We start from the raw sequence: 13,465 nt of genomic DNA on the forward strand, positions 1-13,465 counted from the left end.
TGGAGATCAGAGATGCATTCCCCAAGGTTCTGAGGGCTCCCCTGGGCCTTGAGAGGCCTGGGTGGAAAATGGAATCTTTGAGTGGTTGCACTGGAACAGGACCAGCGAGCAGAAAGCAGGTGGCTTCTAAGTACACTTAGTGATTTGATTTCCGGCAAAAGGGAGACTTCTCCTGGGGAACACGGGGCCAGAGGAGCCTCTTTGGGCTGTCTGTCTGATCCACCCTCCTGGGTGGGACTCAAATAGAAGCAGTCATTCATTCCTCTTTCTGTGCTTAGTTATTGAGCACCAATTCTGTGATAGGTTCTGGAAATAGGAGTGAACAAAGAGACGTTCCTGGTCCCAGGGAGGAGATAGCTAACAAGCAGGGGACTGTCTTCCACGAGGAGATACCTGTGGTTAGAAGACCAGCATGAGCTGGCAGAAGAAGGGAGGTGACCCTGGGGAACAGGCAATCATAAAGGACCTTGTGGAGGAGGGGCTTGCCCTGGGTGTCTGCTACAAACCTGCAGATCATGTAGGAGCTGCAGGTAGATCTCCAGAAGAGGAAGGGGGCTGGTGTCAGGGTGCAGATTATCAGGGAGGATGTGAGAGGCAAGGTCAGAAGGCCCCATTGTGCAATGGACACATGCTGCTGACCTGTATTCTGATTGTCAGAGAAGCTATGGGAAGGTCTTCAGCAGGGGACTGAAGTGATGAGCCCTGTGTTCAGAGGACAATGGGCTAGTGGAGCTGGGTAGAAGGCAAATCAGGAGTTCCTTGGGACCCGTGTCCCTTGCAGAATTAGGGGCAGGTTTAGGATTCCATGACCATCTTCAAGGGACAGCTGTTGGAAAATGTCCAGCTGTTGGAAAGAGTTCACTGGCATTTCAACTGTCCACTTGCAACCACTATAGGACCAAGAGGGGCAAAGGCAGTTGTTGAACTTCTTGTCTGTCTGTCTGTCTGTCTGTCTGTCTGTCTGTCTGCCTGCCATGACTGCTTGCCTATCTACTTGGTGTTTCAGGACAAGGTTTCTCCATGTAGCCTTGGCTGTTCTGGAACTCATCCTCTAGACCAGGCTGTCCTCAAACTCAGAGATCTGCCTGCTTCTGCCTCCCAAGTGCTGGGATTAAAGGTGTTTACCACCACCATTCACCTAATTGTTGTATTTCAAAATTCTGCTTTCTGGAATGTGAAGAGTAAGCATGGACAACATTTCAGCACCTACGGCAAGGGCAAGGTCAGGTGGTGGTACTGACCAGCATACATGGACCCAAGCCTAAAGCAGGGGCAGGGGCAGGCACCTCCACCATGTGCAATACAAAGGAGGGGCTCAGCTCCAGGAGAGCTACCCAGAGGGGAACTGTGCCCGGCTTTTGTCCTTGCTGGTATGAACCCTTCCCAAGGAATGACCACTGGTCATTATCAGGATGGTCCTGTCTGTCATCACTAGGAGTTTTGAAGTAAATAGCTGGGAGTTTCAAAGGACGGATCTGCTTAGGTCTGATGGTGTTCCTCTACCCAACAGAGTCAGGGAGGTGGAGGGGCCCTGAGTCTCTGTTTTGCCTCAGATGAGGCTGCAGAGTCTCTTGTGAGGACTGGAGAGATGGCTAGAGGGCTGGTGAGATGGCTCAGTGGGTAAGAGCACCCGACTGCTCTTCCGAAGGTCCAGAGTTCAAATCCCAGCAACCACATGGTGGCTCACAACCATCCGTAACGAGATCTGGTGCCCTCTTCTGGAGTGTCTGAAGACAGCTACAGTGTACTTACATATAATAAATAAATAAATCTTTAAAAAAAAAAAAAAAAAGAGATGGCTAGAGCTGCCAGACCACTGACTGCTCTAGCAGAGGACCTGTGCTCAAATCCTAGCACCCTCATGGGTGCTTACAACCATTCGCAACTCTGTCTGCCTATCATCTATCTATCTATCTATCTATCTATCTATCTATCTATCTATCTCTTCAGGGGATAGAATACCCATTTCTGCTCTTCTGACTTTTTGGGGCACCAGGCACACATATATGGTACACAGGCAAGACAGTCATACACATAAAATGATTTTTTAAAGTCCCTTGTGACTGGTGGTGGTGGTGGTGGAGCACATCTTTAATCCAAGCACTTGGGAGGCAGAGACAGGTGGATCTCTGTGAGTCTGAGGCCAGCCTGGTCTACAAAGAGAGTTCTAGGAAACTGTCGAAAAACAAAAATCAAAAACAAACAAAAAAGTCTCTTGTGTTTGCTCACCACTTTTACTCCAAGGGCTGGTCTTCCAAGGCTGAAGACTGAGCCTGGCTTGAGGGTCGTTTAATGACCCCAGGGTCACTGAGGGGGACACTGAGGCAGGAGTGTTGATGTGTGCTCAGATCCCGTAGAGCTGCTCCAGCAGAGAGACGGGCTGGGATGACGTCAGGGGCGGAAGAGCCAATACAGAGCAAAGCTATTCTGGGTACCTGGAAGTCTCTCCACTGGGAACTCTTGGGAGTCATGTGCCCACAAGGAGCAGGGAGTTGGGGTCTTATCACCACTGGTTGAGGGCTGTTCATAGGACAATGACTTCGTAGCACTCAGGCCCACCATACACGTAAGCAGTCAGTTTGTGTGACCAGAGAAAGTCCTCAGACACAGAGGTGGAGAGGATGGCTCTTGGATGTCTGTCCTGCAGGCACTGAATAGAGCTGGGACGGGGGACACAGGAGGATTTCCTCAGTGCCTGGACATGGGCCTATCTATTAAATTGACCAACAAAAGCAGCCTTTTCTGGGGGTTTAAAAATGTATGAATATGTGCATATACACAAATTTTTTATTATTTTTATTTTATGTGTATGGGCAGTTTGTCTGCACAGAAGCCAGAAGAGGGTGTCCAATGTCCTGGAATGGGTGTTAAAAATGGTTGTGAGCCACCAGGTGTGTACTGGGAATTGAATCTGGGTCTTCTGGAAGAGCAGTCAGTACTCTTAACCACTGAGCCACCTTCCCATCCTCAAGAGCAGCCCTGGTTTAAGGATGAGAGAAAGTTAAGGAGCAGCCCTCAGCTGAAGCCCCAGCTGCTCTGGAAGGGAAGGAAAGAGGATCTTTAAGTCCAGGAGCCCAAAGGCAACAGAAAAATGGGAGAGGGGCAAAAGAAAGGAGGAAGGAGAGAGAAAGACATCCCACCTCATAGTAGGGTGACAGGCCTTAAAGTGTGTGTGTTTCAGAGCAGGCACCACCATGCCTCTGACGGTGTCTCCCATGAGCTTTCTGAGAGCAGCGGGTGTTCAGTGATGAGCAAGAATGGTTGGAGTCTTACCATGTGCGCTGTATGTCATGAGGAACCAGCAGGCAGGTAAGGACTCGTGTGACAGCCATAAGAAGGCAGGGCAGGGTGAGGCAGCCATTATATCATGTCGGGGATATCTCCTGCAGCCACAGTGTCTCCCATGGAACCTATGCATGCAGCATATTGCTGTGAGGAGGGACCAGGCATGGGTTGGATTTGTGTGGAGGGAGGGGTCTCATGGAGGAACACTGCACACCCTAGAGACTAGAATGTCCCTATGCAGAAAGGTGGCCATGTTGCGGACTGAAGCCAATGAGGGGTGGAGGGACAGGATGGGGGGTGTTGCCCCCTCCTTTATCTGCCCTCCACATGAGGAAGAGATGGCCTAGGATATCCACCGAGTTGAACTTCTGCTGCTGTCACCGACACCACCTGCCTTTGGCCCCTTGGCCTACACTACCAAAGTGTGCCCCATCTAATGGCTTCTGGCTCCCAGGACTTGATTTTCCATGGACTTTCTCTGGCCCCTGAATTCTACTTGGTCTGTACGAGTCATCTGGGACGTGGTGAGGCCTTTGTGCTCCCCAAAGTTGTTCCTCTGCTACAAGCTGGCACCCCAGTCTGTGTTCAGTGCTCCCAGGCCATGCATGCCTTTCGCTGCCTGAGTGTGGGGGCCTTCTACTTCCTCCTCTAGGCAATCGCCTGCACCTGCTTCCAAGCCTCCCTAACAGCTTGCCAACCACCTGTCACTTTTCACTACCCTTCTCTGACAGTTTCTCAGACACCCTTTGTCATAGGCATGTGTCACAGGTGTATAATTACTCGTTTGGCATTTTTTATGTAAATCAATATTTTCATTTGCTTATGCTTTCATTGTGCTAAACTAAACATGACATTAAACATATTACTGTATATTGATCTTTGGGTGCTAGGGTAGATACCAGGGCCTTATGCTGTGCAAGCCAAGGCCACTGAGCTACTGAGCTACTCCTCCAGTCCTAACATTAAAAAAAAAAAAACCAGCCGGGCGTGGTGGCGCACGCCTTTAATCCCAGCACTCGGGAGGCAGAGGCAGGCGGATTTCTGAGTTCGAGGCCAGCCTGGTCTACAAAGTGAGTTCCAGGACAGCCAGAGCTACACAGAGAAACCCTGTCTCGAAAAACCACAAAAAAAAAAAAAAAAAAAAAAAAACAAACCCTTTTGTCTTATGTAGCCCAGGCTAGCCTTAAACTCACTACATAGCGGAGGATTAGATCTTCTTGTCCTCCCTCACTTTCCAAATGTTGGCATTACAGGCATGTACACCAGGCCCAGGATATATCCTCATCCATGTAAAAAAATGTTCGTTCTTGTTATTTTTAGTTATGCGGCCTATCTGTGTCTGTGTGCACACATGAGTGCAGGTGCCCTCAGAGGTCAGAGGCCTTGAATCACCCTGAAGCTGTGGTTACAGATGCTTATGAACCACTCAGCATTGGCACTCACAACCAAACTCAGGTCCTCTGCAAGAACAGCAAGGGCTTTTAACTGATGGGCTATCTCTCCAGCCCCACCCACAGATGTATATATATTTTACACACACACACACAAACACACACATACACTCACATACACATACTCACATACACTCACACACAGAAATACACACACATACACACACACAAACACACATACACACACTCACACAGAAATAAATGAAAAATTGAGATAACTATATCATATAAGTACAAGGTAGACATGGCACACACCTTTAATCCCAGCACTTGGAAGGCAGCGGCAGGTAGATTTCTAAGTTCAAGGCCAGCCTGGTCTAGACATAGTTTCATGACAGCCAGAGCTATGCAGGGAAACCTTGTCTTGAAAATTAAAAACAAAACAAAACAAAAAACCCCAAATCTTTAAAAACCCATATTTAAAAAAAAACATATAAATAACAAAATAAAACAGGAAAAATAAAAGTGTGTCTGGGACCATGGAGATGACCAATATTGGTTCCTGTGCCATCTTTGGGGACACTGAGCCAGCATGCTATACACAAGTACAGACAAACTGAGCCTTGAGCCAGCTGATGATGGTACAGGCCTTTAACCCCAGTATTTGGGAGGCAGAGGCAGGCAGATCTCTGAATTTGAGGCCAGCCTGGTGAACAGAGTGAGTTCCAGGACAGTCAAGACTACACAGAGAAACCCTGTCTGGAGGAAAAACAAAACAAAACAAAACAAAACAAAACAAAACAAAACAAAACCAAACCTGAGCCTTGTCTACAGCCGAGTGTCCAGACCTAACCAGGGCTGGTACATTATAAGGACTTAGATCATTGCTGGACGGCTTTGGCAAAAGCTCAGAGTCTCCAGTCAGGAAAAGTCCGGGCAATGGAGCAGCGGTTCATCCCAGCCTTATGCTAGGGAACTGCCTGTGCTTTGGGTCATTACTTAAATCTGGGCCACTGCACCACCCTGTGTTTTCCTATTCCTCGGCTGAACTTAGCATGACATACTATTTGACTTCTGGCTGGCAGCTTCTCTTCCTTGGCCTAAGTATGGGCTTCCCGAGGGCATTGGGTCCATTTTGCCACCCACATGGCACATTGGGCATGCTCTTGAAACAGCTTGAGGTGGGTGATTGTAAAGGATGGAGGTAAACATCCAAATTCCTCCTTTCTGGAGTGGCACCTAGGAAGTGGGCATGCTCTTCCTTGACTCCCAAGCTCCCCAGCAACCCTTAGTGACAACCTCCATGGCACAGCTTTAACGGGCTGTCTTCCCTGCCTGTCTCCTGGCATCTTCCTCCCTTTTCTTCCTGGTTCATGCTGGAATCAAGTAGATAACTTAGCATGGGACCTGGGTCTTAGCCTCTGATCAAGTACCCCAAAGGAAGATACCAGAGAGCATTAGACTTCAGTTCATTTTCTACACCCGAGAAACCTATTTTCCCCCCTCTCAATTGCTTTCAAAACAGCATTTTGGAGGTGTCGGGGTGTGTGGGGACACCAGAAATTCTCTTTCCACCAGTCTCTTTCCCACAGGGGTTACCTCAACTGGCTTGAGCTTCTCAAAGAAATAGAACATTGTAATTAACATATGAAATCCTTACTTCTGATATTATTAAATTTGTTACGCTTATACAGTGTGGAACATATTGAAAGGCAAATTAAAATGTTATGTGTTAATAAGCTTGGATTAAATTGGGCTTTGAGAACCCAGGGAAGCAGACTTGGTCCCACATGGATGCTATGTGGGGGTTTTAAGGAGTCTTGCCTCCCCTTGAAGTCACCATTGTTGAAACCACTCAGGAAGAGAGTTGGTCCTGAGAGGAGGCCCCAGCCTGCGAGTGTGGGTTTGGTGAGTGTTTCTGTTGAGTGTGCATGTAGAGGTGGGCTTCTGTGTATTCCATTTTCCAAGGTAGCATGGAAAGAGAAGAAGAAATCAAGAAAGCTCTTGAAAGGAACCTTCTCCAGGCAGAATAAGGTCAAGGAGCCCCTCCCGCCAGCGCTGGGCCATGGTGTCCCCAAGTCTGGAGAAAGGCCATTAGCAATCTTGGTCCAGAGAGAGATGGTACTCTTCCTGGCCCACAGAAGGACAGACAGGCAGCCCTCTGTAGTTGTAGTTTCCACCCACAGATTCAAGCACCATACATCGAAAATATTTTTAAAATATAAAAATAATCCCAGCACTTGGGAAGCAGAGGCTGGCCTCTGAGTTTGAGGCCAGCCTGGTCTAAAGAGTGAGTTTCAGGACAGCTAAGGCTACACAGAGAAACCCTTTCTCAACAAACAAACAAACAAACAAACAAACAAACAAACATTAAGCATAAGGCTGGGTGTGGTAGTGCATACCTTTAATCCCAGCACTCTGGAGGCAGAGGCAGTGTTAGAGGCCAGCTTAGTCTACATAGTGATTTCCAGGCCAACCAAGGGCTATATAGTGAGTACCTATCTATAAGTAAGTAAGTAAGTAAGTAAGTACATAAATAAATAAATAAATAAATAAATAAATAAATAAATAAATAAAATATTACAAATGGAAAATAATAATACAACAATAATGTATGATGCAGATAACTTTATGGTATGAATTTACAACATCAATTCTCCATAGGCTTGTATTTCGAATGCCTGTTCTCTGGATGTTGGTGCTGTTTTGGGAAGTTGTGGACCATTTAGGGGTTTCCCTCTAGTAGGTAGAAGTGGGTCAGTAAGGAAGGGTCTTTGAAGTTATAGCCCAGTTCCTAATTTGGGTCACAGGTCCCATAGCCTGGTCTACCACTGTGCTCCTGCTGCTCTGGACTGAGCCCTCTGTCCCCCATGATGGGTTGAAACTGGCAGCCAAGATAACCCTTTCCTTCCTTAGTCATTTTCTTCCTGGTATTCTAACCACAGTGATATTAAAGTATCATGATAATGTATAGTACAATGTAGAGTTTACAGCATTTATATTACATTGGGTGTTGTGAATATTCTAGGTGTGTATAAGACATTTCTAGACGTGTTATAGTAAGTGGGAACTTACTTATCTTACAGGTACACACACAATTTGGTGAAGGGACTTGAGTGTCTGGGGATCTGGTATCTGTGGGCAGATGGGGCCTGATCCTCTTGGATACTGAGGAAGGACTGCATGAAGGAACCACCCTCATTCCTCCTAGAGAGTTGTCTTAGAGAGTTGTAATGACACCATGACCAAGGCAACTTTTAAAAAGAAAACACTTGCCAGGCGTGGTGGCGCATGCCTTTAATCCCAGCACTTGGGAGGCAGAGGCAGGCGATTTCTGAGGTCGAGGCCAACCTGATCTACAAAGTGAGTTCCAGGACAGCCAGAACTATACAGAGAAACCCTGTCTCGAAAAACAAAAACAAAAAAACCCCAAACCCCCCCCCAAAAAAAAAGAAAAAGAAAAAGAAAAAGAAAATACTTAATTGGGGCTGGCTTACAGTTTCAGAGGTTCAGTCCATTAACATCATGGTGGGAAGCACGGCTGTACCCAGACAGACATGGTGCTGGAGAAGGAGCTGAAAGTTCTACATCTTGTGCGCAAAAGGGTGTTACACTTGGTGTAGCTTGAGCATATGGAGACTTCAAAGCCCACCCCCACAGTGATATGCTTCCTCCAACAAGGCCACACCTACTCTAACAAAGCCACACCTCCTAATAGTGGGCCAAACATTTTCTATGGATCAAACATTCAAACGTGTTTATGGGGGTCATTCCTTTCAAATCACCACAAGAGCCAGTCTTTATTTTCCTACTCTCAAAGCTTTAGCCTCAGTGCACCTGGGCCTCCTGCAGCGTGACTCCCTTGTCCACAGCCCCCATGTGGGTACCATCCTCTTCCCCAGTGGCAGGTTCAGGTCTTCAATCTCATCTAATCTAACATCAAGCTTGGAATCCAGGGCCTCATCCCTAACATTGTCCCTACCCATGGGACCAGGCTATCAATCCAGTGGCAGAGCGCCAGCAATATACAACTTATATTTATATTATATGTTTATAGTATTAAGTACTATACATCATTCATATATTCATGCTATAATTCTATTATCTCATTGTAAGATGCATAATCTATACACATTTACATATTGTACTTTATATTTAAATTTGACTTGTTACTATGACATACTACCTAAAGTTTTTAAATTTTATATATATTGCAGAAACTTTCTTCAAAATCAAAATATTTCGTGGATATTACTCCCTGCCTTTCCTCTGAGCAGCAGGACTCCCCAGCCCTTGCCTAGCTTGAAGGAAGTGTTATCTCCTTCAGTAAATTCCCGTTCTGTCTTTGGCAGAATCCTCTGAGGCAGTTTGACTATGCTACTTTCTAGCTAGAGACCTCTCCACAAATCCCTACCATACTTGGCAGGAGCTCCGGACTCTTCCCCTTGTGCTCAAGGCCTCCAGGTTCTTGCCTCTGCCCTCTCCACATGGCTAGCTACACTTGCCTCCCCTGAAAAGGCCCTTGTGGAGCAGCGGCGGGTGCCAGGGTTGGGAAGCCAGGCTAGGTGGACTCAGACCTCATTTCTCCTATTTGCCAGCTCCCCAGCTTTTTACAAGTCCCCTCCATTCCTTGCGATGATTAGAATTTGAAGTGGATAAGCAGAGGCAATAGCTTAGCAGCCTAACTTGACTTAGCTTGGGCCATTACAGACCCCTCTTCTAATGGTGTACTTGACACTTGACACACACCTTATCTGCATATACACCCCTCTCTAAACTGTACCTAGCAACCGTTAGTGACCTGTGGCCCCCTACCTGCATCAATCTGTACACTCTACTTGGAACAATGGAATAAATGTTGCCTTTCTCCAGCAAACATCCAAGGTGGACACATTTTATTCAAATATTCTTGATGTCTTTACTATGAAGAAAGGAGGACCAATCTGGCTAGACTGTTTCAAGGTGCAAACTGTGTTCCTAAATGAACTTATCAGGACAGTTCCTTATTTATCATTTTATGCCTATATGCAAATAAGTATGCATATGACTAAAACCAGATGCATTATGGGAAGTGACACTACAGTAGGTAAATGGTTACAAATCTGTCAATCAAAGAAAAATACTACCCAAACTACGCCCCTTAGCAACCAAACTTCTCCTTCCATTGAGCCTCATAAAAGGAAAGCCCAGACAATCATCAAGGCTGCTGAGTACCCTGTGTCACCCCTGACGATCTGATCTGTTCTAATTGCTCTAGTCTGAATAAAGTCTTGGAAGTGCTTTGCATCCCATGTGCACTTTTATTTCTTTCTTGAACAAGATGTTGAGAATCTGGAAACAGCCAGTCCAGACCCTGATTGCACTAAGAGACTCAGTGAATCGGTTAATACACAGGAAAGCTTAGCATGGCATCTGGCACATAGGAGTGCCCAGTACGTATCTGATATCATCACAATTACTATTGCTCCCTGAATACACCAGCACTCCCACCAAGATCCCCGGTGCATCCAACTCAGTGGGCCTGCTTCTGGCCTCTTCAGCCAAGAGGATGCTCTACAGCTTGCCTTGTTGCTATGGCAATATACCCGACTAAAGCAACTTTAGGAAGGAGGGGCTTGTTTGGCCCACGGTTTGAGGGTACAGTCCACCGTGGTAGTAAAGGGGAGGTAGCAGGAGTGTGAGGTGGCCGCTCACATTTCATCTATGGTCAGGTAGCAGATTGACGGACGCTGGTGTTTAGTATACCTTTTTTATTCAATCCAGGACTGTGGTCCATAGGACAGTCCCACCACCATTTAAGGTGCATTTTCCACTTCAGTTAACCAAATCTAGAAACTCCCTTACAGATACGACCAGAGTTCTGTTTCATAGGTGACTTCAGGGTCTCGTCCGGTTGACAATATCCATTTTTCCGTTATCCATTACAGGCATTATAGAAGGGCAGGCTTCAGCCCACCTCATTCAACGTGATGCTATGGGAAATTGCATGGTCTTATTCACTCCTACTTTACCAAAGCTACCATGATGCGAGGAAGCCCGCCACTCCAACAGACAATCCACTCTCACTGGTAAGTGAGTCTCCCAGTCACACTGGGCCATGAAATAAGACTCCAGCAGAAACACAAACTCTAGGAGAGAGACCAGCTGCTTCCATCCTACCCATCATACTCCTGACCTGCAGGCTCTATGAGCACAGTGAAATATTCCCTTAAGATGCCAGTTTGGAATGACTTGTTATATAGCTTTGCCTTTCCTTACACGGCAAACACCCATACGTTCCTCATTAAGAACCTGGAACGGCCGGGCGTGGTGGCGCACGCCTTTAATCCCAGCACTTGGGAGGCAGAGGCAGGCGGATTTCTGAGTTCGAGGCCAGCCTGGTCTACAAGGTGAGTGCCAGGACAGCCAAGGCTACACAGAGAAACCCTGTCTCGAAAAACCAAAAAAAAAAAAAAAAAAAAAAAAAGAACCTGGAACGATGTTTCCACCTCCTGTGACATGTCTCCTGATTCCTCCTGAGCTGGGAGCTTCTTGGGGGTGGGCCTCTTCTGGACTTGCCTTACAGTAGGTCTGGTTGTTCACCCATCTCTTCCCTTACAGATTAGCTTCTAGGAGGCAGAAACCTAGATCTGTCCTGGGTCCCAGCATCTGGTCAGGTCTGCATGCATGATGAAGTGGGTTATACATGAGAATGAACAGATGAGCTCTGGCCTGGGTGACAGAGCTCTTTGTAATACACTAGCATAGTTTCCACATTAGGGACTTGACAGCTATTGACATGGTGAGGAAGAGTCCTGGCTTAGTCAAATTTATTCAATCACTCAAGAGCTTTAAAATCTGCCAGCTACACCCCTACTCTAGAACAACTACCTCAGACTGTGTGTGTGTGTCCTATACTTTGAAGACCTTTGCTTAAGGACTGCAGTGTGAGCCAGGGAGGGACCAGGGCTCTCTAATCCAGGGACAGCATCACTAATAACACTGTCCCAGATTTCCTCCCCCACAATTTCCTCCTCCAGCTTCTCTTCTCCCTCTTTTTCTTTTCTTTTCTTTTCTTTTCTTTTCTTTTCTTTTCTTTTCTTTTCTTTTCTTTTCTTTTCTTTTCTTTCTCTTTTCTTTTCTTTTCTTTTCTTTTCTTTTCTTTTCTTTTCTTTTTTTTTTTTTTTTTTTGAGAGAAGGACTCGCACTGTAACCTTGGCTGCCTTTGAACTCCTCACAATCCTCCTGTCTCAGTCCCCTGAGTGCTGGGATTATAGGCCTGTGACACCGCACCTGGCTCTGTCTGATGCCTCTTCAGTGACTATGTGCCAGACATTGTTGTTAAGTTTTCCAGTTATACCCTCACCCAATGAGGAAGAAACTATAATCAGCTCAGATTGTAACAGGTTTTTTTCCTTTTTTTTTTGTTTTTTTGTTTTTTTTTTTTGAGACAGGGTTTCTCTGTGTAGCCCTGGCTGTCCTGGAACTCACTTTGTAGACCAGGCTGGCCTCGAACTCAGAAATCCGCCTGCCTCTGCCTCCCGAGTGCTGGGATTAAAGGCGTGCGCCACCACGCTCGGCCTGTAACAGTTTTATTAAGACACTGTTCAGTTTATTGGGATCAGCACACACTTACAGGACACACAATGAGCTGAGCTGTGCTATGTCAAGGATGTAGATTATTTTAATATAATGGTTTTATTAATTGAGAATTTCATGCATGTATTCAATATATTTTGATCATATTAACCCTGGCTCCTCCCTTAATGCTTCAGATTCACCCCTAGCCCCCTCACAACTTCTTATCTATCTATCTATCTATCTATCTATCTATCTATCTATCTATTTGCAGCCTAAGTCCAATTTATGCTGCCCATATAGTCATGGGTATGGGGGTCATGCTACACTGGAGTGAGATCAACATTCCAAGGGCCACACCCTTAAAGAAAACTGATTGTCCCTTCCCAGCAGCTGCCAGCTGTCAATAGCTTCTTAGGGTGAACATTCCTCTTCTATACCGAGATATTGACTGACTTGATCCTGTAAGTTCATGAACATGATCCTAAGCTCAAAATCATAGCACAACATCTCCATCACCCTCTGAAGCTTCTCTGTGCCCTTTGGAAGCCCTCCCTCTGGCCACGTGGAACCACTGACTTACTGTCTATAACTATACCCTGGTTTGCACTTCTAGAAGTATATAGAAACAGAATCCTGCAGCAAGTGCATTTTCCTGGTCTGGTTTCACTCAATATAATAACTTTGAGTTTGCCCACATTGATGTGATATTTCCCAGTCCACTAATTTTTTTGTAGCTGAATAGTATTCCAGTGTACAGACATATCACACTATCTTCTATTTTTCAAATGAGGAGATTGAGCTAAACACAGTGTCTTATGCCTATAGTCCCTGCCAGTGTCTTCAAAGTATCAGTGCCTGGCTCTTCCTTGGACAGAGTTTGATGCAGCTGAGCTGAGGTAGGGGTTGTAGCTGAAAAAAATTTAAGCTCCTTGAGGGATTTTATGACATGTCCTCATTGTACCAAAATCCATCAAGTCCCATGGTATAGAGGCTGAAGCAGGAAAACTGTTGTAAGTTCAAGACCAGCCTGAGCTACCTTCTAGAAACAAACCAAACCAAACTAAACCAAACCAAACCAAACTAAACCAAACCAAACCAAACCAAATAAAATGATATTGAAGTTTAGAGAAGAGAAAGCTATGCTGTGCTAGTTTTGGCTAATGCACTAGAACCCAGGAGATTGCACCAACTCTCTCCACTGCAGCCTTGAACCTTACCTTTTCCCAGGA

This window comes from Mus caroli, unplaced genomic scaffold (genome assembly GCF_978045245.1).
Source record: "Mus caroli unplaced genomic scaffold, Mus_caroli_1 scaffold_10, whole genome shotgun sequence".
Classification (NCBI taxonomy): domain Eukaryota; kingdom Metazoa; phylum Chordata; class Mammalia; order Rodentia; family Muridae; genus Mus; species Mus caroli.